The following is a 26,510-nucleotide window of genomic DNA, read 5'->3' as shown; positions in this document are numbered from 1 at the left end:
GAGGTGGGGCGCAGGGTCTGTGCGGTGGGGCGCGGCGTCTGTGAGGTGCGGCGCAGGGTCTGTGAGGTGCGGCGCAGGTTCTGTGAGGTGGGGCGCGGCGTCTGTGAGGTGGGCCGCGGCGTCTGTGAGGTGGGGCGCAAGGTCTCTGAGGTGGGGCGCAGGGTCTGTGAGGTGCGGCGCGGCGTCTGTGAGGCGCGGCGTCTGTGAGGTGGGGCGCGGCGTCTGTGAGGTGGGGCGCAGGGTCTGTGAGGTGGGGCGCAGGGTCTGTGCGGTGGGGCGCGGCGTCTGTGAGGTGCGGCGCAGGGTCTGTGAGGTGCGACGCGGCGTCTGTGACGTGGGGCGCAGGGTCTGTGAGGAGCGGCGCAGGGTCTGAGGTGCGGCGCGGCGTCTGTGAGGTGCGGCGCAGGGTCTGTGAGGTGGGGCGCGGCGTCTGTGAGGTGGGGCGCAGAGTCTGAGGTGGGGCGCAGAGTCTGTGAGGTGCGGCGCAGGGTCTGTGAGGTGGGGCGCGGCGTCTGTGAGGTGGGGCGCAGGATCTGTGAGGTGCGGCGCAGGGTCTGTGAGGTGCGGCGCAGGGTCGGTGAGGTGCGGCGCGGCGTCTGTGAGGTGGGGCGCAGAGTCTGAGGTGGGGCGCAGAGTCTGTGAGGTGCGGCGCAGGGTCTGTGAGGTGGGGCGCGGCGTCTGTGAGGTGGGGCGCGGCGTCTCTGAGGTGGGGCGCAGGATCTGTGAGGTGCGGCGCAGGGTCTGTGAGGTGCGGCGCAGGGTCGGTGAGGTGCGGCGCGGCGTCTGTGAGGTGGGGCGCAGAGTCTGAGGTGGGGCGCAGAGTCTGTGAGGTGCGGCGCAGGTTCTGTGAGGTGGGGCGCGGCGTCTGTGAGGTGCGGCGCAGGGTCTGTGAGGTGCGGCGCGGCGTCTGTGAGGTGGGGCGCAAGGTCTGTGAGGTGGGGCGCAGGGTCTGTGAGGTGCGGCGCGGCGTCTGTGAGGCGCGGCGTCTGTGAGGTGGGGCGCGGCGTCTGTGAGGTGGGGCGCAGGGTCTGTGAGGTGGGGCGCAGGGTCTGTGCGGTGGGGCGCAGGGTCTGTGAGGTGGGACGCGGCGTCTGTGAGGTGCGGCGCAGGGTCTGTGAGGTGCGGCGCAGGGTCTGTGAGGTGGGGCGCAGGGTCTGTGAGGTGGGGCGCGGCGTCTGTGAGGTGCGGCGCAGGGTCTGTGAGGTGCGTCGCAGGGTCTGTGACGTGGGGCGCAGGGTCTGTGAGGTGGGGCGCGGCGTCTGTGAGGTGGGGCGCGGCGTCTGTGAGGGGCTCAGGGTCTGTGAGGTGGAGCGCGGCGTCTGTGAGGTGTGACGCGGCGTCTGTGAGGTGTGGCGCGGCGTCTGTGAGGTGTGGCGCGGCGTCTGTGAGGTGCGGCGCAGGCTCTGTGAGGTGCGGCGCGGCGTCTGTGGGGTGGGGCGCAGGGTGTGTGAGGTGCGGCGCAGGGTCTGTGAGGTGCGGCGCGGCGTCTGTGAGGTGGGGCGCGGCGTCTGTGAGGGGCTCAGGGTTTGTGAGGTGCGGCGCACGGTCTGTGAGATGCGGCGCGGCTTCTGCGAGGTGCGGCGCAGGGTCTGTGAGGTGCAAAGGCCACTTAGTGTGTGGCCTTAGTTAATTTTTTGTTTTCAATTTTCTGTTTCTCATTTTATTGATCTGTAAAAGGAGCGTAATCGTAAGTGTCTCTTCTTATTAGGTTACTTGTGAGGCTTAAGTGAAGTACTATGTGTTAACTAGTATCATGAAACTACAGCCTCACTCTCCGGAGGAAATAGTGTAATGATAGCGCTGTTTACAGGGTGCACCGTCACAGGAGGCAAAAACAGAGGTGGATACATGCAGAGAAGTCTTTGGGTGGTCTTGACACTAGAGCTGAATTTGAAGGAAGTTGAGAACTTGTTAGATGAAGGGACCTGAGAACAGGAACAAGTGTTCACCAAGACCGGTCTCTGTGAACACACAGAGGCGGAAATCATGCCAAAACTTGCAGAGTGGCAGGAAACTCCATTCAGCTGGAGAAAGCATACATATGGAGGGAGTGAAAGGAGATAACAGTGGAGAGGTCTGGGCAAATTTAGGCTGACTTCAAGAAGGCAGGAGTTTCCTGTGAAGAAAATTGACTGATACAGATTTGTGTTTTAGAAAAGTCAGTCTGTCAGTAGCTGGGAAGGTGAAGGGGAGGTGTCACACCAGATGTAATAAAATTGGTTAGTGGGATTTAGCCATTGTTTTAAAGAGTGGTGAAGGTAAGGGGAGTGTGGAGAGAGAGAACTTTTTGGAAGTTGGTTATATTGATGGGACATGTGGATGTGACTATGAAGAGACGGAATCAAAAATGGGCCAGAAGTCCTAAATCTGAGCAACTTGTGGCATGTGCACATAAATATGACCCGGGGACATGTGGGTGTGAGGGTCTTTATTTCAGCAAAATATACTAAGCTAGAGGTATAGATTTTGGAATCTTCAACAATTAAGTGGCCATTGTGGCCAAGTGAAAACATTAGGAGTCTAAAGATAGAGCTGTGGCCAACACTCATATTTAAAGAAAGGCTTGAGAAGCCCAGTGATGCAAGAAGTGTCAAGAAAATATCACTATAAAAATGTTTGAGAAGCATGGTACTAGTCATCAGTGTTAAATGTGCTTCTGGTGAGGGGTTCAGGAAGTTTCCAATCATGACGGAAGGTGAAGAAGAGTAGGCATCACATAGCAAGAGGGGATGCAAGACAGACAGGGAGAGAGAGAAGAGGGAGGCACCAGGATGCTTTCAGCAATCAATGTCAGGAAAACTGATAGAGCAAGAAGTCACTCATTGTCACAAGGATGGCGCCAAGCCCTTTCTGAGGAATCTGCCCCATGACCCAAACACCTCCCACCAGGCCCCACCTCCAACACAGGGGATCACAGTTCAATGTGCGATTTGGAGGCAAAACATATACAAACTATACTAGGTAAGAATATACTAGGTAAGAACTTTTTTCACAAGACCCTAGTGGGACTCCAGACATAGACTGAGCTACTTTGGGGCTTAGCCCTCTCTGGGAGCTCTAAAATTAGAAGTTAGAGACACTATTTGACATTTTATAAAAGCCATCTGCAGTGATGTTCCTGCTAGAGGATTATGCACAGACAATTGCAGCATCAAGGGAATGACTGAAAGTAAGATAGATTCAACCAAATGAGACAACACCACACCAAACGGGGAATGACTGAAGGTAACAGATTCATCCAAATGAGACAACACCACACCAAACGGGGAATGACTGAAGGTAAGACAGATTCATCCAAATGAGACACCACCACACCAAACGGGGAATGACTGAAGGTAAGACAGATTCATCCAAATGAGACAACACCACACCAAACGGGGAATGACTGAAGGTAAGACGGATTCATCCAAATGAGACAACACCACACCAAATGGGGAATGACTGAAGGTAAGACAGATTCATCCAAATGAGACAACACCACACCGAACGGGGAATGGCTGAAGGTAAGACGAATTCATCCAAATGAGACAACACCACACTAAATGGGGAAGGAATTCAAGGTCCTTGGTCCTTTTATCTGCTGAAAGTGCTCTTTCAGCTGAGCACAGTTCTTCATCTTAAAGCTAGGCCACAATAGTTGTGGCATGAGCAACTGCCCTGATCCTGAGACACTCACTTCTTCCCTGTCCCCAAACCACAACCAGCCCTCCCGGACAGTGGACCCCCTTCCACACCAGCACAATGACCCATCTTGTGGTTGGCCAAGCCCCTACTGGCCTTGGCTCTTTCCATTCATTGCAGGTTTATTTGAGGGTCTTCTTTACCTTTATATTCTACAGTGATGGAGCATGGCCATCTCCCATTATTTCTCAGTATGGGTGTCATATTTCTGCTTCAGGCAAGCAAGAGGCCTGGGGCTCCCCTGGAAGTTTGCTGGATTCTTTATGTCAACTGGCTTACCTCTACCCAAGAACCCTGCAAAACTACCTAGCCAGGCTGCCAACCCCAAGGAGGCATGCTGGTAGCACCATTCTTCCTCCAGAGTGCTTTGTTCTTCTATTTTATGTAACTAGAAAGATCATTACATTGGAAACATAATTTTAGGAGAAAACGTAAAAATATCAGCAAAACCTAAAATATCATTGAGCTCTGTGGCTCTTCATATGACTCCTTTTCCACCTTTCTTTAAATTACTGAGCATTGCAAATAGAATTAAACATCTCTACTATAATTGAGCAGACAATCAGCAGTCCTCCTAAAAAAATGCTGAAGACATTTGAAATGGAGAGAAAAGTTTACTGTATAAAGCACCCACAAAAATCTTGCACTGGCCAGTGGGATCTTGGGATGACCAGAATTCTCTGGAGAAATTTTTCTATTATCAGCAATTCTCCTAGTTGTGAAAATTAGTACTACAAAAAAAATCAACAACATAAATAACGTGAAGAGGGAGAAAAAAATGCATTATAACATAGTGGAGTATTTTACTTCTTAAATTGTTCATTAAGGCAGTTTAATAGAAATGTACCGGCTCATTTTGAGGTTATTTAAGATGCTGTGTTAGCAATGATTTGTAGCAAATGTTTCATCCAGCGAATTCTAAGTAATTGTGGAAAGATGTAATGAAGCGCCAACTGGCTATGACAGTGCTCTGTGGGTTGTTTCCGTTTCTTGCAACTCCAGTTATTCTTATTTTAAAATAGTGTTCAGTTCTCTCTACAGGTAAAACGTAATGCATGACTAATTGTCTATATGTAATTCTAATTAATAGCTTAAAGCAAATTTACTAAAAATGTGCTAAAACTCAGCATGTATATTATACCAGAACCCAGAGACTAAAAGTGAAATAAAACATGTTTTTGGTGAGATCCTTTGTTCTCTGAGAATTCTACATTGTCAATTCTCAAAAGAGGGTTACATGGATATATTCTCCCAAAGGTATAATAAAGAGCAATTATTTCTAGCAAAGATCAGGAAAGCATCAATAAATACTACAATTTAATTTTTTAAATGTATGGAGAAGGTCAAACATATATATACACATGTATACACACATATACACACATGTATATACACATTTAATATCCTTCATTTATTGTATAAGAGGAAATTACCTAGATCATTCATTGGTTGGAAACAGGAGATATTGCTTTCCTTTATTTACTAGTATTGTCCCTTTTGACAGTAATGTTTGCTGGAGGATAGACTATCAGATTAATGAGCCTATTCTACACTTTTCAAGAGCAGACTATGACCCAGAGGAAATTCTGCTCTCTGCTTAAGTTGAATAAATGAATCCAAACTTGTCATTTGCATTCACTAACATGTTTTGTCTCTCACATCAGCACCTCTGGAACTAATGTGACCTCCAGGTTTCATATGTGTTTCCCAACATCAGCCCTTGACATGATCCAGCTCTTTCTTTCTTGAAAATGTAACACTTGCTCATTTGAACTTGATAATTTTAGTCTATAAAACTCCATCCTACACCTCCTTAAAGACTTGAGGTCTCACACACAAAGGAATTTTCCTCTCTATTTTTGGAGAAAGCACATTCAGGCTTTCATCCATATTAGGCCAATCTTGAGGCCGAAAATATGCCTTCTAGAATCTGCCTTCATTTCTTTCTGTCTTTAGTCTACTTTTAATTCTCCAAGGTTAATTTAGCTCTAGTTTCTATTTTGTTTTGTTTTTAGAACTTTTAACTTCTCTGAATGCAGTCTTGAATGCAACCTCTAGTTTTGGCATGAATATCTGTTTCTTAACTGCCATTTCTATTACATTGATTGGTGAACAACAAGACCTCAGTTCAGTGATAAAGCTGTAGTCCTAGACTTACTCACAAGCATAATATAAACACATCATTCCTTTCTTTCTTCCCAGATCCTTGTCTCACAAAGTATCCTGCATTTGGACCATGCCAAAAACTGTAAAAAGAAAATTTAATTTTCCTTTCTAGTGAAAACTCATGTGAGATTCTACCTGCATTTGGAAAATATGACGTATTCTTTGTGGCTTCCTCCTTATACTAGATAATGTACAAAATCAGTTAATAAAGAGGCCCTTCATGCTAATAGCAAGCATCCAATTTGAATATACAGTGGTTATATAAAAGAACATATATGAAGTATAGCTTATCAGAAAATCAGTGAACATTGACTTTTAAAATATGAAAAAACAATAGGATCTACTTTTTAAAAATATAATTTAATAGGCAGTCATATTAAGACCATTTATAGTTTGTTTGGAAAAACAGAGTGGACATCTTCAATCTTATACAACATTGAAACAAATTTATTTTGGAATTCAAAAATGTAGAATCATCTTGTACATGAGGAGTCGTGCCTTTTCAATACAAAAAACAGTGAACATCACATTTAATCTTGAATCTACAATATCACATTGATATGAGTGGGCTTGAAAAATTCTCAATCTCTTAAGGAAGAAGTGAGGGGGGCTATATATAGGGGAACAAAAATAATTTTTAGACTAAGAGTAATAATAGCTCAAGCTGACTGAGATGACTGATCTGAGCTCAGAATTGGACACCACAAGACAGTCCTTTGACTTTTGGGAAATGAAGCCATATTTTATCTTTAAGATAAAAGGTAATTATTAAATTCCTCCAGTATCTTAGGCATTCAAAAAGAGAGACATAATGCATGTGTCTAAAACGCTTTCAGATTATACAATCCATTCTCAGAGGAACTTCAGAAATTAGGACAGAAGTAGAAAAAAAAAGGAATGTGACTTTTTCTAAAGAAAGGATTAAAGGATTTACAGGAAAATAATTTTTTGTTCCCATTATTTTCCCCTGGAAATGGTGCTTAAAAGAATTTTCATTTATGTTTACATTGAGTTTTTTCTTGTGTGTGTGTGTATGTGTTTGTATGTAAATGAACCTAATTCACAGTAGATGAGTCTAAGATGTAGTAAAAGGTTTTATATCTACCTATCCCAACTGCAGAGAGATGAAAGCCTTAATCAAGTTTGAGCTTGAGCCTTAATCAGGTTTGTACTTTCAAGTTTGAACTTTATGCCTCTTCTTTAATGTCCCTTTAGGAAGACAAACTGATGTGAGGATGAGGAGGAGTCAGAAATAAACTCATTCAACTAATACTTGAGTAGCTACTGTTGCCTACAGTATGTTCAAGGTTTTGCTAGTCATCCATATGATCACTATTGACAGCTTGGGAGACTCACACAGGCTAGTGAATTTCAGGAATTAACAGAAACTGAACAGCTTCTATAATCCTGCAGGAAGTAACCTCTGGATGGCACAGTAAGTACTCCCGTGTCCCTATGGATAACCTCTTAAGGGCCAGGTTTCAGTTAATGGAACCATATTAATTAAGATGTTGAAAGGAAATATGCAATTTATATGTGGCGAATGTAAAATGCTATTCGTAAAAGATTTCTGAATACACTTTTTAAAAAGAAATTTAAAAATATTATAGTTGTTTCTTTGAAATAATATGTTAAGTAATAAATGAAAGTCATTATTCATAGAAAACATTATTGTATATAGAAAATCTTAGGGAATTATAAAATTATAGAACTAATGCATAATTTTAGCAATGTCACATTACAAGATTATAAAATCAATTTATTTCTTTATTTTAGTAATGAAACATCTGATAATAAAATTTAGAAAACAATCCCATTTAAGAATAATAAAATACTTAGAAATAAATTTAATAAAACAAGTGCAAAAATCTGAACACTGGAAACTTAAAGAGCTGAGAAAAAATACATACATGCTTACATTCTAAACAAATGCAGAAATATATATGCCCAGAAGATTCAATAGTGTTAAGACAGCAATTAATCTATAGATTCAGTGCAATTCCTATCAAAATTCTACCAAGCTTTTAAAGAAGTTGACAATCCAATCCTAAAATTTTTATGGAAAAGCAAAAATGAACAAACGAACAAACAAAAATCCCCTAGAACTGTCAAAAAACAATTTCAAGAAAAAGCATAATTAGAAGAATTATGCTGCCTGATTCCAAAGCTTACTATAAAGCTATGGTAATTAAAGCAGTCTGATATTTGCATAAGGATAGACATATAGATCAATGAAAACAATACAGAGTGTAAAAATAAACCACTATAATCATGGCTACTTGATTTTCAACAAAGGCACCTGGATAATGCAAAGGGAAAATAATGATAGCCTTTTTAACAAAGGATGCTGAAGGAACTGGATACTACGTGCAAATTAAAACAAAATAGCATTGCATATCTAAACAGTTACAACCAAAACACTGACAGCACCAAATGCTGGCGAGGATGTAGAGCAACAGAAACTCAATTGACCATATTTTTTAGGTTTCCCTCTGTATTCTCTATTCTGTACCATTGATCTGCATCTCTATCTCTATGCTACATCTTGCACATTTATTCTAGACATATCCCTAAATATTTATTTTTTTATAAAATTGAAAATGGTATTTGGCCTGGCACAGTGGCTCACGCCTGTAATCCCATCACTTTGGGAGGCCAAGGCGGGTGGATCACGAGGTCAGGAGATCGAGACCATCCTGGCTGACACGGTAAAACCCCGTCTCTACTAAAAATACAAAAAATTAGCCGGGTGTGGTGGCGGGTGCCTGTAGTTCCAGCTGCTCGGGAGGCTGAGGCAGGAGAATGGCATGAACCCGGGAGGCGGAGCTTGCAGTGAGCTGAGAGTGCGCTGCTGCACTCCAGCCTGGGTGACAGAGCGAGATTCTGTCTCAAAAAATATAAACATAAAAAATAAAATAAAATTGAAAATGGCATTTATGCCATTGACCCAGCAACCCCATTATTGGGTATGTGCCCAAAGGAATAGAAATCATTTTATTATAAAGACACATGCACATGTTTGTTCACTGCAGCACTATTCACAATGTCAAAGACATGGAATCAGCCTAAATGCCCATCAATGATAGACTGGATAAAGAAAATATGGTATATATACAGCATGGGATACAATGCAGCCATAAAAAAGAATGAGATCATGTCCTTTGCAGGGACATGGATGAAGCTGGAGGCCATTATCCTTAGCAAAGTAATGCAGGAACAGAAAACCATACAGCATGTTCTCACTTATGCAGGAGCTAAATGACAAGAACACACAGACACATAGAGGGGAACAACACACAATGGGGCCTATTGGAGGGTGGAAGGTAGGAGGTGGGAGAGGATCAAGAAAAATAACTAACGGGTACCAGGCTTCATACCTGGGTGATGAAATAATCTGCACAGCAAATCCCCATGATACACATTTGCCTATGTAACAAACCTGCACATACTGCACATGTACCCTTGAACTTAAAATAAAATTTAAAATATCTGGCATTTATTTTTAAATTGTAATTTCCAATTGTTCATCGGTAATACATAGAAATATGAGTTCTGGTAGCATTTTGGTAGATTCTCAGGCTTTTCCATGTACATAACTGTCACCTAACAATGTTTCTTCTTCCTTTCAAATTTATACCTTTATTTTTGTATTTCTTCATTGCCCAGTGCATCTAACTCTGGCAGGACCTCCAGTACAATACAGGAAAGAAGTAATAGTGGACATCCCTGCCTTGTTCTCATCTTAGGGGAGAAAATATTCTTCTACCATTAGGAGGATAGATTCAGTTTCTTGGAAGAGGTCCTTTATAAAGTTACACAAATTCCTTTCTATTCCTCATGTTCTGATAATTTTTCATCATGAATGGATGTTGAATTTTGTGAATACTTTTCATTTGTAGAGATTAACATGCTTTATTATTTTACTGATAGTGGTATATTACACTGATTTTTTAATATTAAACCAACTTCATATTTGTGAGAAATACTCAAGCTGATTTTCCTATAACATCCTTACTATATACTTCCAAATAACCCATGAGCTCATGAAAAAAGTTACAAATAAAATTAGAAAATATTTTAAATTCAATGACAGTAAATGAATCAACATGCTAAAGGTTGAGGGATGCCAAGAAAACAGTGTTAGAGGGAAATTTAGAACTTTGGATGCATATATTCATACATAAGAAAGGCACAAAATCAGTGATATAAGATTTCACCTTAAGAAATTAGAAGAAAAAGAGAAAATTAAAACTAATGAAGAGTAAGTAGGAAATTATAGTGCCGAAAACAATGAAATACTAAATGGACAAAAGCAACAGGGAAACATGAATATAAACAAAAAAGCTTGTTCTTTGACAAACAAAAATTGATAATCTACTAAGTAGAGACATCAAAAATTAGATTGGAGGAAGGGACATTACTATGCATCCAATAGATAATTTTTAAAAAACAACACGAATAACTACATTTCAATAAATTTGAATCTTAGAGGATGTGAAGTTTCTCAAGGGTACAAATTACCAAAAAGAGAAATTAAGGAAATTGAATTTAAAAACATTTCCTCAGGCACTTCAAACGTAAGTGTGAATTCTATCAAACTTTAAAGGAAGACATCATCTCAATTTTATATAGACACTAGCAGAAGACAGAAAAGAACATTTACTGTCTTCGTTTTTGAGACCAACTTAGGCCTCATGGCAAAACCAGAAAAAGATGTCAGAAGGAAAGAAAATTACAAAGCAATATAGATTCCTCCTGAGCAAAGACACAAAATCCTCAACAAAATATTAGCAGAGAAATAAAGTGTTTTAGTGGACACTGAACACTAGGCAGCTGTACCAGGCAGAATAATGATCCTGCAAAGATGTCCACGTCCTAGTACCTGGGATCCTTGAACATGTTAGGTTACATAGCAAAAAAGCCTTTGCAGTGATAAAGGATCTTTTTTTTGTTTGTTTAAGTAGAGATGGGGTTTCAGCATGTTAGCCAGGATGCTCTCGATCTCCTGACCTTGTGATCTGCCCGCCTCAGCCTCCCAAAGTGCTGGGATTGCAGGCCTGGCCCATCGCGCCCCGTCAAGGATCTTAAGATGGGAGTTTAGTTGACATTACAAGGTGGGCCCAAGATAATCAAAGGTCCTATAAGGAAAAGAAGGAGGCAGGAGGAGATGCGATGACGGAAGCAGAGGCTGTAGTGATGGAAGGTCACTAGCCATGGAACGCAGGAGCCTCTAGAAGCTGGAGATGGAAAGGCAATAGACTCTCTCTTAGAGCCTCCAGAGGGAATGCAGCCCTGAAGACCCATTTTGGATTTCTGTCCTCCAGATGGTAAAATAATGTGTCTGTGTTGTTTTAATAAACTGCATTTACAGTAATTTGTTACGGCAGCAATAGGGAACTAATATAGCAATGCAGAGGTGCTTTTACAATTTTAAAATTTCCGTCCATCTGTAGAATAAGAAGGATGCATAGGTGTGTGGAGATAACTTGTAGGTATTTTCAGAGAATAAATAATATAATATTTGCCAATGTTTGAAAAAGTGCTAATTAGTTAGAACCACTTCATTTTATGGACATATTCAGTTAAAAATGGCATAAGAATTTTTTTCTGGCCCAGCGCAGTGGCTCACGCCTGTAATCCCAGCACTTTGGGAGGCCAAGGCAGTGAGATCACGAGGTCAAGAGATCAAGACCATCCTGGCTAACATGGTGAAACCCTGTCTCTACTAAAAATACAAAAAATTAGCTGGGCGTGGTGGCGGGCACCTGTAGTCCCAGCTACTCGGGAGGCTGAGGCAGAAGAATGGCGTGAACCTGGGAGGCGGAGCTTGCAGTGAGCCGAGATGGCACCACTGCACTCCAGCCTGGGTGACAGAGCGAGACTCCGTCTCAAAAAAATAATTTTTTTCTATTTTCTTATTCTAGAGGTAGAAATTCTAAAATCATAGTTAAAAAAGACTGAAATGTAGAGAGCTGTATCTCAAGAAAGATATAAGTTGAGATTTCTTCTAGCATAATTTTTGATAATTTTATAGCTGCTTAAAGATCATATTGGACATCAAATGTTGATACAACAAGAAAATTAGACTTTTTTTTTTTTTTTTTTTTTTTGAGACAGAGTCTGGCTCTGTTGCCCAGGCTGGAGTGCAGTGGCGCAATCTCAGCTCACTTCAAGCTCCGCCTCCTGGGTTCACACCATTCTCCTGCCTCAACCTCCCGAATAGCTTGGACTACAGGCTCCGGCCCCCACGCCTGGCTAATTTTTGTATTTTTAGTAGAGACGGGGTTTCACCATGTTAGCCAGGATGGTCTCGAACTCCTGACCTTGTGATCCACCCGCCTTGGCCTCCCAAAGTGCTGGGATTACAGGCGTGAGCCACTGTGCCAGGCTAAAATTAGACTTTTAACAAAAGACTTGGTCACAGCATAATGAAAGATTAGATGATATTATCAGTGTAGTACCATATAGATTATGTTATTATGTCATTTTTAAACTGTGAAGTCACTTTGTAGTTAAGTGGATTTTAAAGCAAACAAAACGGCCAAAAATATTTCTATAATGTCTTACCAAGTAAATGATGTCTAAAGACTTTGTAGTATAAATTATTTTCTGCTCATTGTCCATTTTTTTCACTCAGCCACGAATAACCTTTTATCTCTGAAGGCATTTTGCTTCCTGACTTCGATAGCTCTTTTTCCCTTTTAACACTTGACTATCTCATGTGGCTGTGAACTACAAATTATTCTTTTGTTCCTACAAGCCAAAGGAAGCATTATTAGATCTTTACAATATCATGAAGACTATTTTTATTTACTTTTTAATGAGAAGAGGGTAGTTAAATTGTTTTCTTAGGAGATAGTAATAAGCAGCTAAGAGTTCTATTGAGAGTCTCTCAGAGTTTCATAACTATTTCAATCATGTGGACTCTATTTTAAATGAAATATATGCTTAAACGCTATTTGTAAATTACTAAAGTGTGTAGGTGGAAAGAGTTAAGTTAGCCTAAGTTTTAATGATATATTTTACTAGAAATGTTCTGCAACTGTTTTCATCCTAATGTTTTTTGAAGAGGATATTGTGAGAGCCCTCTGCCTCTAAATGTATATTACCCTGGTTTGCTTCCATCCGCCTACATATAAACCACAGATTATTTTCCAGTACATGCAGGTCATCTTTATCTGATACTTCTCAGCTTCTCTGTCCAAGAAAAGTCCCTGCCCTGTATAGGAAATAACAAAATAAATGATGTAAGATGAAAGAAGGTGTGTGGCTCTACATCCTTTGAGATGGATGTACCTGAACATGGACAATAAGCATCCAGATACTGGCCTGAGGAGCAGATGTTGTGGTCACTGAATTTCAAATATTTCATTTGCTAAACACCAGGCTATGGGGGACAGACATACTTGTTGACAAGATTTTGTCTTTGTGAGAATTATAGTTTTCACTGTGCATTAATCAATTCATCTTGGTTCTCGCTGTGCATGGGCCAAGGGTTGGTTTCTTGAATTAGGAAGTGTTAGTTGCTCTAAGGCTGACCACGTGGGGCCCTAGGGGAAAGCTCCCTGTAGGCTTCCAATGGAAAGGGTGTGGATCACCAGCCTTCTCAGCTTTCTCACTATTGTCTCTTGTAGTCTGTGCATTCTTACAGCCATTGCTGGAGAAAAAAATTAAGCTCATACTAAAGAGTCATATATACATATATCTCAAAAGCATATCTTTGAGTATGAAGAAGACAGTGAATTATTTATTCACAGAAATAATATCTAAAGGGACCCTTTGCAAAGGGACAACTTCAATAAAAAGAAAATCATGCTTCTGTAAATTGACTGATTGTGACAGCATTCTCTAGAACACATAATAATTAGCTGTGTGTTTCTTACAGAGGTGATTGTCTTATTGCTTTTTAAAACACGTGCTAATGCTTTAATGTTTTGTTTTCAGTAACAGTTTCACAATACTTGAAAATTCCCCCAAAAAGAAATTTTTATAAATTTGTCATTTGGTGAAATTTTATGTCTTCAAGTCTTCCAAAGTTAACAAGTAGCAATTTTCTTTGCTTAGACTATTTTCAATACTTAAATTTTTAAATATTCTGCTGCAGAACAGGTATGAATTTAGAAAGCCATAATAAGCAATTCAGCTTGTAATCTTAAAATATCGTTCACTCAACAAGATATTATTTAATCTAGTTCTACGAGTACAAAATACTAACTTAAAAAATGTACTTCTGGTGAAAGTAGTCAGAGTTCTTTTACAGAGAAAATAATGTATTTGTAGAGGTAATAATCCTGGTTCTCAACGACAGATTTTCCTATAAGCATTGAGCTAAATGCCATTGTAAAATTAATTATAGATGAGTGCAAATTAATAACATGTATAATGCTGGTCACAAGTCATCTTGATGTCTGTTACTAATTGCAAATCACTGTTACTTGTAAAATTAGAAATTAAATGCTAGCGATTTTGCTCTAATTGGGAAGATCCAAAGGGCTCTTGCCTGAATGCAGCGCATGTCTGAAGCATTCAGATGGAAGCTGGTTGTGCAGGCACGCTGCCTCAGGGCATGTGTTCGGGAGCAGTGGGACTCCGGCAAGGACTACAAGATACAAATTGCAAAGCATAGACATATGTCAGGGAATTGAAACTGAGTGCTCATGAGGCAGAAGTTAGACAAACATTCACGGGCAAAGTTACAAAAAAGAGTTAAACACAAAAACATACTCTAGAAATCTTGGTAATCAAAACCAGATCTGAACCCATGCCATTTATTTGATGCCAATTCTACCACACTTACAATTGAGCTCATGTAAACTAGACATATGGAAATTGCTCATTTAGCCAAGGAACTTGATGTAAATGATGTTAACATTGCTGCCAGAGCTGTGTGGTTTTTAACCCAATTGAGGTTGTGTTTGTTGTCTTATTTCTGCAACTCTAACAAAATAGAACAAATTTTATTTCACTTTTTTTAATACAACTGTGTAGAGGAATGGTCATTCCTCAACTCCCATGACTGGGATTCAAGGAGAGCTGTTCTCAGTCATCTGCATGTGTTTGACTTTCCTGATTGATGACTGCCTTATCTCCCTCCCCTGGGAACAGTTCTAAAATATGAACTGAAAGTCAGGGGTCAGTGGATGCTGCGTCTGTGAGACACAACTTCAGAGGTGACTAAACTCTCCCTAGAGCTGCCCTCCTCAAAGATCTTTGTCCTCGGAAATTGTCAGGGGAATCTCAATTTGGCAGCACCAGATGTCCCAGAGTCTAGGGAGTCATCAGGCACTAACTTGAGTTTTTTTAAAGTTTGAATCACAGTTGATTCGGAAAATGATGGAAAGCTGTCAACTAAAGGAAGGTCTGTCGCTCTTTTTATTTTTGCATTGTCTTCAGAGGGAGGCCTTCCTAGAATCCTGACTAGAATTAACTAGATCTGAAAGGAAGGCACGATTTGAAGAGGAGAGGTTTCTACCTAAGCCTTGATGACAAGAGTTCTGAGGATGCTGTGGGCATGGAGAGAAAACTCAACCTAAACCAAGTAACTCAGTTTAAATGTAGTTCAGGAGTGATTTGCAGTGACATTGCTTCCTCATATCCTGAGTGTGCCAGTTGGGAAGGCATTCTAGATTTTTAAAGTATATAGCAAATTTCCATGACTTTCCGAACAGTCCCAATTCCCTTTGAGAGAGAAAAACAAACGCTGTTTTGTATTAGAGTGGTTCTCTACCTATCTTCACAGCAAAGGGTCTTAGAACCTTAGAAGATTTGATAATATTTGAAAAATGGAGTCAGAAATTTCTATTGAAGTATTATTATAATTTTGTAGCTCTCTGTGAACCCCACAGGAAATGGGGAATTTGTAACACGTATAACCAGACTAAACAGCCAAGAAGTTTTAGTTTAGACACTGTCCAGGAGAGCTGTTGTGGGGCTTGCAAAGACGAGGGAGATGCAGACCCTGCCTTGGACTTCTTCCTCTGGGAGAAACAGGAAAGGACCTGGGGTCCATGAAAAGGGCCTCACAGGAGTCAGAGGAGGACATGGACGTGGTCATATTGTCTGCAGAGAGTGTTTGGAAGCCGTGAGCAGATCCTGTGGTTTCGGTAGCTCCCATTTCCTGGACTAGCAGGGGGAAAAAGATGAAGAGATCAATAATAGGTTTGATAGAAGTCCAAATATGCCTTAATAAGAAATTGTGTCTCATGGAGTATACTTCATTAAAGAAAGAAATTTAAAATACATGCTTTTTTTTTGTTCAGACAATCAGATCAAACAGAGAACATCCACTTTGGTTAGATTATGTGCTGTCATGCAAAGCAATTTACCATAGACATGTACAAAAGAAAAGCTTTTTGTGTGTCTGACAAGAAGTGTATTAGGCTATTTTTTTCTTTCAAACAATGCTTATTACTTTACTGGTCATGGTTTATTGAAACCGTATTAGGGATACTGCAAGTGAAATAGTTCACAAGGTATGTAGCACTTAGTAAATATTCAGGATGCTTTGATTTTACTCTATTATTGGGATGAGCTAGAGGAGGGGGCTGGAGAAGGGGAAATAGGAAAAAGAGAAGAGTGGAAAAGGTCAAGGTTCTTCGTGGCTGTAAAATATTTCCTGTGCTGATCCTTTCCTTCGAGCTGAGAGCTGACCCCTGGCTGTCATGCGTGGACTGGCAGCCTCTTCACTCTCAGCCTTGAGGCCTCCTCTTGAGAGTCAGAAGCTTCTAATTCACAAGTCTGAAACACAGGCTTAGGGCTAATGCACTGATGGTGCAACTGGCTCCTAGAAAATATATCTATAAATTGCATTTTGTATATAATTACATATCAAATTTGTAACTTCTAACTGCTCACTTTTCAAAAAAAAATGTCATATCCTCTCTGGTTTTTTATTTTATTATTTTTTTTTTGACAGAGTCTCGCTCTGTCACCCAGGCTGGAGTGCAGTGGTGTGATCTCGGCTCACTGCAAGCTCCACCTCCTGGGTTCAAGCAAATCTCCTGCCTCAGACTCCCAAGTAGCTGGGACTAAAGGTGCCCGCCACCACGCCCGGCTAATTTTTTGTATTTTTAGTTGAGATGGGGTTTCACCATGTTAGCCAGGATGGTCTTGATATCCTGACCTTGTGATCCGCCCGCCTCGGCCTCCCAAAGTGCTGAGATTGCAGGTGTGAGCCACTGCACACCGCCCGCCGTCCTCTCTGTTTTTAATATAAGTATTTTCATTACTATACTCTGGAGTACCTGGAATATAGATTCTAGTTTTTCCACAGGCTTTTCAACAGACTGAAGAATTGAAAGATTTTACACTCATATTGTTATTTATTTGAATATGCACAAGAAACAGTGAGTTTCCGTTCTCATAGTGTGATGTGAACGTATAAATACTGGCTGATTGACTTGATATTACTATTTTTAATTCTTAAAATATCTTGGAGATTTTTCTCTTCTGATGTTATAATGATATTAATTTATGGCAAAAACATTTTTTCAGTATTGCTTTACTGAATATAAACAACAAAATTTTAAAGACCAATAAATACAAGTAAAAGCCCCCTTTTCTAATTCCGTAAGGCACGTAGCAGGCATTGTCCTTGACCACACTGAGTCACAGCACTGTGTCCTCTTGTGGGTAGTCACATCTGATACTGAACCACAGCACGGCGGTCTCTCATGGGTAGTTAAACCCGGGTGTCCAGTCAAATAAACACGTTTATTTTTAATAACATTACTTTTCAGGGAGCTGTAAATAAGACAGGAACATTTTCTTTAAAAATTTTAGAAGAAGGGGCAGGTGTATGTGAACATGTATGCTTTTACAACTTGCAAAAAAAAAACTATATGGAATTTTTTTTCACTACTGTAGAAGTAAAAGTATCCTAGATTTGGGTGGTGATACAGTTTCATCCCCATCCTGAAAAAAGTAGAACTTTTGAAAGAAAAATATGCATCCCATAGACCTCAAATGTAAAGTTGGCGTTTAATAATACATGCAATTTCTCTACTATTAAAGTTTGATATCTGGAGCTAATACGCTCATTCCTGAAGGATTATTTTCCCAAAACACATTGGGGCCAGTGTTCGGTTCTGTGTGTAAGGGTCCGTCCCTAGTGTGTTTCTCGCAATTCCATCCAGTCACCTAGTTAACAGACCAGACGGTTTCTGAGGCAACTATTCTTTCCCTTAAATGAAACATGTACCACTATTTTACAAGCTCTTATCAGATGCTATGGGATGTGATTTGCTTCAAGCTGTGAGGCAAATCTGGCAATCCAGTTAAAATCAACATGAAAGTTTGTAAAACAATTTGTGGTCAGCAGTGAAAAGTGCTGGGTTGATCTCTAAATGAGTAAAAATGTTACCCATGAGGGCAAGAAGTACAGGATAACGTACAGATAATGTTCTGTTTTTTTTTTGTTTTTTTTTTTGCATCTGCCAGCGGGTGCAATTTTAAATAAATTAATCCAGCACTCCCATGAATGCCACGGGTATTGCCGAACTTGTATTTCTAATTTTCATTCATTAGCTCACCTTTCTTAGCTTTGTTTTTATAATACATAACTTGACCAAGATATTATTAGGTTTTAGTTTCTTAAAATGTATTTGTTTTTAGACCATCCTCACTAGGTGAAGAATGTTGTCTCTCAGTCTCCAGGCTGGGCCCCACACACACCCCAGAACGTATGTGAGCCTCTGAGGAGCAATGAGTACACCACTGTGACTCGTTACTGAGTTGGCCTACTCACTGCTTCTTTAAAATTGCCCTTGACTTTCGGAACAACATTCTTTTAAAGTCAGCTATTTATTTTCCACAGGGCTGGTGTGTGCTACTGTATATTTTAGCTTCCATCTTTTCATCATTTACTCACAAGGCAACCCATCATCTAAAATAATACAATTAAGCAAAGGCTCAGCCGAAGAGTGAATATCCCTGTATGGGAACGCTGGAAAACTGGCCAGCAAGATTTCCCCAGAGGTGTGCATAGCTCACTTGAATTCTAAAAATGTTTCAGCTAAATTACATAGGTGCCAACGTTAAGGTGAAAAAATAAGATCTTACACAATGATATATTTTAAATCTATATCATATGGATTCCTCATGTTAGCACAAATAAGATGTTACTTGTCATCGCTAAAGAACAGAGGTGACAACAACAAGTACTTTTATATTTATACTTGTGAAGCTTTAATTAAATTCTAAAAATTAAAGCTAAGATCTCATTCCCATGAGAGATCCAGTCATAGCATAAGGATGCCAAGTGTTACCCTATCCCGATTAACTTTACCAACAGAATTTGAGGAATCCAGGTTTAATATATTTTAACCACGATTCTCTGCTGAATGAATCTGGTTGAGCTGTTTCTACTTCTCCGAGGCTTGGTTCAATGTCTTTGGCAAATAGCCCACTCCTGTAGCTGTGCCAGTTGGAATGTAAAAGTTAAGCCCATTGGCCTTTTTGCTGACCTGTTATTAAAGCATTTGATGTAAGTTTCAGCCACTTCACACACTGTCATCCAGCCCTTAAGGAGTATTGAGGTAATCTTTTACAAAAATGAAGTAACAGGAGATGTCTTTTCATGCATAATACATTATGCTGGACCTTGCAGACTTCAACCCAGGATATCTCAGCCACTGATAGGTGCCAATGACAGAACTCAAAGATACTACCTCAGTCTACAGCGCACGCTGCTTATATCTTTTCACTTTGTAACTGGAAGCAGCCTTTTCCAATGGCTCCAAAGTCTGCTGATTTGCGAGCCACACTTGCAGGTGAATGCTGCAGCTTGTCTCAAGTCCTAGGGACTTGCCTCCCGAATGTAATCTTAAATAAAACATGAATCAAATTTTGTAAAGAGTTTATAAAGCAGCCCAGCCAAGTTAGCACAACTTAGTTTTAAGAGGCATTCCAATACTTACATGGTGCTTGTGGAAAAAAATCAATGTGACAAAGTCAGAAACCAACTGCACCATTTCTCACTATTCTTTCCCATCGAATTCTTCACACCTATTTGTTCAATTTGGTTTCGGTTGTTCGGTTTCTTTTGGACTTCTAACTGTTGTAGCATATTGTTTGCTCAGCATACTATTATTTTTCATTTTTCAGGAACTTACCTTAAATAGACATCTTTTTAATAAGCATTGTATATATATGATGGTCCCAATATATGTTGGTCTAGTCCAATATTATCCCAAATGTCATATTATGGATTAAATCAGTTTCCCTGGATTGACCAGTACACTAAGCCATCATGTATGACATTGTTTCTTAAGGAAAACCTGCCGTGAATTCAAAAAGATCCAATTTTAAATGAAGTAGTGGAGATCCTAAGTCTAGGATCCTTTATTAATGCCATGTTCCCTCTTTGCAAAATGCTAATTACTTCATATGGGAAGCCTGTGTTTGCTTAACTTTCTGTTAAGTTTATTTATTTAATTTAATTTAATTTTTTTTTTCAGATGGAGTCTCGCTCTGTTGCCCAGGCTGGAGTGCAATGGCACAATCTCAGCTCAGCACAAGCTCCGCCTCCTGCGTTCAAGTGATTCTCCTGCCTTAGCCTTCTGAGTAGCTGGTATTACAGGTGCCTGCTACCATGGCCAGCTAAGTTTTGTATTTTTAGTAGAGACAGGGTTTCACCATGTTGGCCAGGCTGTTCTCAAACTCCTGACCTCAAGTGATCTGCCCGCCTAAGCCTTCCAAAGTGCTGGGATTACAAGCGTGAGCCGCCGCACTCGGCCTCTGCTAAGTTTACAACCTGCAAATTCTATCCAAAATATATACATATTTTCTTGTATTTTTCATTTACTGCACCAAAATAAAAAAAATTGTATTTCATTTTCTGCTGGTTATTACTTAGAGGCTAGATTTATTTTGTAAACTATGCCCTAAATTGTTCCTTTGACTATTTTTAAGTTTATCTACCTACTCTGAAGTGTGGAAGGTGAGAGTAATGAATTGGCCCAGGTGAAATCTAATCATAGATAATAAAGCTGCTGCTAATAAAAATGCTCAAGTAACCCTCAAGCTAAGTAAGACTCTGCCCCCAGCAAAAATAGAACTTTAAAACATGCTATGCTACCATTAATAGGAAAAAAAAATGTAAATTCATTCAAAAAGTTTAGTAAAGGAAACTTTAAATATTTTCTGAAGAACTCAAAAGGAATAGAAGCAAATTGTATAATCAAAATTCAGGATATGACTATTTAAGAAGTAATCAACTGAGCTTGCAAAATATGTATTGTAGTTTAGAGATTTTTGCAGTTTTTGCACTTTCCTACATTTCTTAAAATAAATATATAAACAAATAAATGTACAATTTCAAATTGTGATTGTTAGTATGAATATTTTAAAAGATGAAAAAAGAGCTTAAGGAAGTGTGATCTTCCCATGATGGCCTTTGCTGGCCACCCAAACTAAGATTTAATTCTCTCAATCTCACACATCCATCGTTCTTTTCCTTTGTAGTGTAGGTAGCATTTATACTCATATATTTTCCTGTTAGTTTATCACTTGTTGGTAGAATATAAACTGCAATACGACAGGAACCATGTCTATATTATGTGTCTTCCAACGTCCACCACTACAAAATGCCTGGTACAGTAGTGGATCAAGAAAAATTATTGAGAAAAAAATGGTGGAAAGGAGCCCAGACTAACCTGCAGCTCCCACTCAGACAGACAGAGCCGCCTATGAAGACTGGCATCATGAAGTTCTGCTCCAAGAACTACCACAGGAACATACCAGAAAAGCCAGGAGAATCCACAGACCCTTCTGAAGGAGGTGGTTTGCCACCGCAGGCTCCGCAGGACAGCCAAGGAACTGTGAGTTGGCTTTGCTTTCTCAGCTGGAGGCTTGTAGCCCTACTCACCGGCTGCCTGAAAATACACTCCGTGCTGTTGCGGGGACATGGTGGAAGTGAGACTGGCCCTTCAGGCTGCCGGCTGCGTGGGAGCTGGGTGAGGCCTGGGGCTGCCGGCTTTCCCCCACTTCCCTGGCGACTTGTGTGATGCAACAGAAACAGCCATACTCTCCCTGGGAACATAACTCCATTGGCCTGGGAACCACACCCCATCCCCCAGAACAGCAGCAGCAAGCCCTGACTAAGGACAGTCTGAGCACAGACACACGCTGAACCCTGCCCCACCTGATCGTCTTTTCGTACCAGCCCTGGTAGCTGAAGACAAAGGACATAATCTCTTGGGAGCTCCATGGCCCTGCCCACCGCCTGATCCTCCCCATACTCCAGCAGCTGATGCTCTCTTGAAAGTGCTACTCTCTGGCGCTGGGCTAACGCCTGTAATCCCAGCACTTTGGGAGGCTGAGGCAGGCAGATCACGAGGTCAGGAGATCGAGACCATCCTGGCGGTGAAACGCCATCGCTATTAAAAAAAAAAAATACAAAAAATTAGCCGGGCATGGTGGCAGGCGCCTGTAGTCCCAGCTACTCTGGAGGCTGAGGCAGTAGACTGGCGTGAACCTGAGAGGCGGAGCTTGCAGTGAGCCGAGATCACGCCACTGCACTCCAGCCTGGGCAACAGAGTTAGACTCTGTCTCAAAAAAAAAAAAAAAAAAAGTGCTACCCCCTGGCTGGAGGCCAACCAACACAAAACTGGTACAATAAACAAAACTACAACTAAGGACCCTCACAGACTCCAATTCACTGCCCTGCTACCTCCACCAGAGCAGGTGCTGATATCCACGGCTGAGAGACATGAAGATGGATCACATCACAGAACTCTTTGCAGACACCCCCCAGTACCCAGTACCAACCCAGAGCCTGGTAGCTCCACTGGGAGGCTAGATCCAGAAAAGAAATAAGAATCACTGCAGTTTGGCTCTCAGGAATCCCCACCCTAGAGGAAAAAGGAGAGCACCACACCAAGGGAGCACCTCCATGGGACAAAAGAATCTGAACAGTAGCCTTTGAGTGCCAGATCTTCCCTCTGACATAGTCTACCCAAATGAGAAGGAACCAGAAAAAATTCTGGTAATATGACAAGACAAGGTTCTTTAGCACCTCTGTTAGATCACACTAGCTCACCAGCAATGGATCCAAACCAAGACAAAGCCTCTGAATTACCAGAAAAAGAATTCAAAAGGTTGATTATTAAGCCCATCAAGGAGGCACCAGAGAAAGGTGAAGTCCAACTTAAAGAAATTAAAAAAAAAAAGATATAGGATATGAATGGAAAAATCTCCAATAAAATAGCGTAAATAAAAAACAGTCACAACTTCTGAAAATCGAGGATACACTTAGAGGAATGCAAAATGCACTGGAAAGTCTCAGCAACAGAATCAAACAAGTAGAAGAAAGAATTTCAGAGCCTGAAGACAAGGCTTTCAAATTAATCCAATCTGACAGAGAAAAAAGAATTTTAAAAAAGGAATAAAGCCTCCAAAAAGTTTGGGATTATGGTAAATGTCCAAACCTAAGAATAATTGGTGTTCCTGAGGAAAAAGAGAAATCTGAAAGTTTGACAAACATATTCAAGGAAATAATTGAGGAAAAGTTCCCTGGCCTTGCTAGAGACTTAGACATTCAAATACAAGAAGCTCAAAGAACACCTGGAAAATTCATCACAAAAAGATCAACACCTAACTACACAGTCATCAAGTTACTTAAAGTAAAGACAAAGGAAAGAATCTTAAGAGCTGTGAGGCAAAAGCATCAGGTAACCTATACAGAAAAGCCTATCAGATTAAGAGCAGTTTTCTTAGTAGAAACCCTCCAAGCCAGAAGGGATTGGAGTCCTATCTTTGGCCTCCTTAAACAAAACAATTATCAGCCAAGAATTGCGTATCCAGTGAAACTAAGCTTCATAAATGAAGGAAAGATGCAGTCTTTTTCAGACAAACAAATGCTGAGAGAATTCGCCACTACCAAGCCAGCACTACAAGAACTGCTGAAAGGAGTTCTACATCTTGAAACAAACCCTCAAAATACACCAAAGTGGAATCTCCTTAAAGCATAAATCTCACAGGACCTGTAAAACATAACACAATGAAAAAAAAAAGTATTCAGGCAACAAATAGCATGATGAATAGAATAATACCTCATATCTCAATATGAATTTTGAGTGTAAATGGTCTAAATGCTCCACTTAAAAGATACAGAATGGCAGAACTCACCAAGTATCGGCTGTCTTCAAGAGACTAACCTGACACATAAGGACTCACATAAACTTAAGATAAAAGGGTGGAAAAAGATATTCCATGCAAATGGACACCAAAAGCCAGCAGGAGTATATTCTTATATCAAACAAAACAGACTTTAAAGCAACAGCAGTTTAAAAGACAAAGAGGGACATTATACAATTATAAAAGGACTTGTCAAACAGGAAAATATCACAATTCTAAATATATATGCACCTAACACTGGAGCTACCAAATTTGTAAAATAATTACTACTAGATCTAAAAAATGAGATAGAGAGCAACGGAATAGTGGGGGACTTCAGTACTCCACTGACAGCAATAGACAGCTCATCAAGACAGAAAGTTAACAAAGAAAGAATGGACTTAAACTATACCCTACAACAAATGTACTTACCAAATATTTACAGAACATTCTACCCAATAACTGCAGAGTATACATTCTCTTCATCAGCACGTGGAACATTCTCCAAGGTAGACCATATGATAGGCCACAAAAAAAGTCTCAACACATTTAAGAAAATCAAAATTATAGCAAGTACTCTCTCAGACCACAGTGGAATAAAATTGGAAATCGACTCCAAAAGGAATCCCCAAAACCACGCACATAGAAATTAAATAACCTGCTCCTGGGTAATCACTGAGTCAACAATGAAATGAAGATGGAAATTAAAAAAGTATTTGAACTGAAAGATAATAGTGACATAACCTATCAAAACCTCTGGGATACAGCAAAAGCGATGTTAAAAGGAAAATTTATAGCATTAAATGCCTATATCAAAAAGTCTGGCTGGGCACGGTGGCTCACGCCTGTAATCCCAGCACTTTGGGAGGCCAAGACGGGCAGATCACGAGGTCGGGAGATGGAGACCAGCCTGACTAACACAGTGAAACCCCGTCTCTACTAAAAATACAAAAAAATGAGCCAGGCATGGTGGCGGGCACCTGTAGTCCCAGCTACTCTGGAGGCTGAGGCAGGAGAATGACTTGAACCCAGGAGGAGGAGCTTGCAGTGAGCCGAGATCGCACTGGCGACTGAGCAAGACTCCATCTCAAAAAAAAAAAAAAAAAAAATTTCTGAAAGAGCACGTATAGACAATCTAAGGTCACAATTCAAGGAACTAGAGAAACAAGAACAAACCAAACCCAAACACAGCATAAGAATAGAAACAACCAAGATCAGAGCAGAACTAAATTAATTTGAAACAAAAAAAATACAAAAGATAAATGAAACAAAAAACTGGTTCTTTGAAATGATAAATAAAACTGATAATCCATTAGAGAGATTAACCAAGAAGAGAAGAGAGAGGATCCAAATAAGCTCAATTAGAAACAGAATGGGAGATATTACAATCAATACCACAGAAAAACAAAAGATCATTCAGGGCTACTATGAACAGCTTTACGTGCATATACTAGAAAACCTAGAGGATACAGATAAATTCTTGGAAATATGCAGCCATCCTAGATTCAACCAGGAAGAAATAGAGACTTTAAATAGACCAATAACAAGCAGTGAGATTGAAATGGTAATTTAATAATTGCCACCAAAAGAAGTCCAGGACCAGATGGATTCACAGCTGAATTCTATCAGACATTCAAAGAAGAACTGATACCAATCATATTGACACTATTCCAAAAGAGAGAGAAAGAAGGAATCCTCCTTAAATCATTCTATGAAGGCAATATCGCCCTAATACCAAAACCAGGAAAGGACATAACAAAAAAAGAAAACTACAGACCAATATCCCTGATGAACATAGATGCAAAAATCCTCAACAAAATCCTAGCTAACAGAATTCAACAGCATATCAAAAACATAATTCACCATGATCAAGTGTATTTCAGTCCAGGGATGCAGGGATGGTTTAACATTCACAAGTCAATAAATGTGATACATCATATGTATAGTGTTAAAAACAAAAATGACATGATTATCTCAATAGATGCAGAAAAAAACATATGACAAAATCCAGCACCCCTTTATGATTAAAACGCTTAGCAAAATGAGCAGAGAAGGCATATACCTTAAGTTAATAAAAGCCATCAGCCAACATTATACTGAATGGGAACAAGATATACTGGCACAAGACAAGGATGCCCACTTTCACCACTTCTATTCAACATAGTACTGGAAGTCCTAGCCAGAACAATCAGACAAGAGAAAGAAATAAAGGGCATCCAAATCAGTAAAGAGGAGGTCAAACTGCTACTGTTTGCTGATGACATGATTGTATACCCAGAAATCCCTGAAGACTCAAAAAATTCCTAGAACTGGTAAATGAATTCAACAATGTTTCAGGATACAAAATTAATGTACACACATCAGTAGCCCTGCTATACACCAACAGTGAACAAGCTGAGAATCAAATCAGGAACTCAGCCCCTGTTACAATAGCTGCAAAAAAGCAAACAAACAACAACAACAAAAAACTTAGGAATATACTTAAACAAAGTGAAGGACCACTACAAGAAAAACTACAAACCACTGCTGAAAGAATTTGTAGATGACAC

General features: G+C 40.3%; 1 long non-coding RNA gene across 1 annotated transcript; it reads left to right on the top strand.

Annotated features, from left to right (window-relative positions):
• The first annotated feature begins 1,242 nt into the window (after positions 1 to 1,242).
• Positions 1,243 to 20,679, top strand: LOC134730303 (uncharacterized). Its single transcript, XR_010112078.1, has 3 exons — positions 1,243 to 2,961; positions 7,063 to 7,282; positions 20,304 to 20,679. It is a non-coding gene; the product is annotated as an uncharacterized LOC134730303 (long non-coding RNA).
• Positions 20,680 to 26,510: the final 5,831 nt, after the last annotated feature.

The sequence above is a fragment of the Pan paniscus genome, chromosome 3 (assembly GCF_029289425.2).
Source record: "Pan paniscus chromosome 3, NHGRI_mPanPan1-v2.0_pri, whole genome shotgun sequence".
NCBI classification, from domain to species: Eukaryota; Metazoa; Chordata; class Mammalia; order Primates; family Hominidae; genus Pan; species Pan paniscus.
This window is presented reverse-complemented; position numbering and strand designations above follow the sequence as displayed.